At 48.5% G+C, this 827-nt stretch overlaps 1 long non-coding RNA gene across 1 annotated transcript in view; it reads left to right on the top strand.

Annotated features, from left to right (window-relative positions):
- Window positions 1-312: 312 nt before the first annotated feature.
- LOC124693498 overlaps window positions 313-827 on the top strand; it is a 65,461-nt gene continuing 64,946 nt past the window's right edge. Inside the window, exon 1 of the long non-coding RNA XR_007000043.1 lies at window positions 313-625. This is a non-coding gene — a long non-coding RNA (uncharacterized LOC124693498). The remainder of the gene's footprint in view (window positions 626-827) is intronic.

The following is an 827-nucleotide window of genomic DNA, read 5'->3' as shown; positions in this document are numbered from 1 at the left end:
CATGCCCCGGCCTGGTGTGCCGAGTTCTGCTGCAACCTTGGCTGATGATGACACATCACACTCGCGCCTTTGGTTTGTTTGGTCAAACTGCATAAGCGATTCAGGTTCTCTACAAGAAAGAATTTGTTCAATAATACAACTGTATCAGTTTTGCGCAACAACTCTCCTCAGTGTGCAGGTATCTACTATTATTAAGAAAGAACTTGGCGAATGCCCGGTGTCGCATTTTTAGGATGACAATAATACCCCACGTCACAACATAAAACGCAACTAACAAAACAACCCATCCTATCTCGTCCGAAACCCCCGTCATAGCTTCGTCCATTCAACAAACCACACCTCAGCTCTCTCTCTCTTTGCGTTTCTCCCGAGTCTCTCTCTAAATTATCCCATGCCATCGTTGGCTTCCTTTGCGCCGCGGATCTCTCGATGCCTACCGGGATCCCCCCGGGTCACCGCGGCCAGGTTTCATCCAGACCCCGTCGCCGTTCTCTCTCTAGCGGTATCATGGTTCTGGTTGTGGCAGTCTTGATGCCGGTGACTCGGTGGGATCCAGCGACTGAGATCTTGCCGGCCAGGGAGCTTGCTCCATCGATCTCGATTTATCGAATTTCCCCTTAAATTAGTGAGTTCTTCGCCCAGCTGTGATTTCCCTTTGTTTCGTAATTTTCTCTCCTTACGATGAGGTATCGCTGGTTCCAGATCCAAAGAAATAATGCTGGTTAGGAAGTGCTTGCAGTTCTGGTGGAAGTTATCTTCAGTGTTGTTTCTGTTGGATACACTTGCGACCAAATACGGAAATCCTATTTTTAATGCGAGCGCCACCA

The sequence above is a fragment of the Lolium rigidum genome, chromosome 2 (genome assembly GCF_022539505.1).
Source record: "Lolium rigidum isolate FL_2022 chromosome 2, APGP_CSIRO_Lrig_0.1, whole genome shotgun sequence".
NCBI lineage: Eukaryota > Viridiplantae > Streptophyta > Magnoliopsida > Poales > Poaceae > Lolium > Lolium rigidum.
Note: the sequence above shows the minus strand (reverse complement) of the source record. Positions and strands in the feature narration are given on the sequence as shown.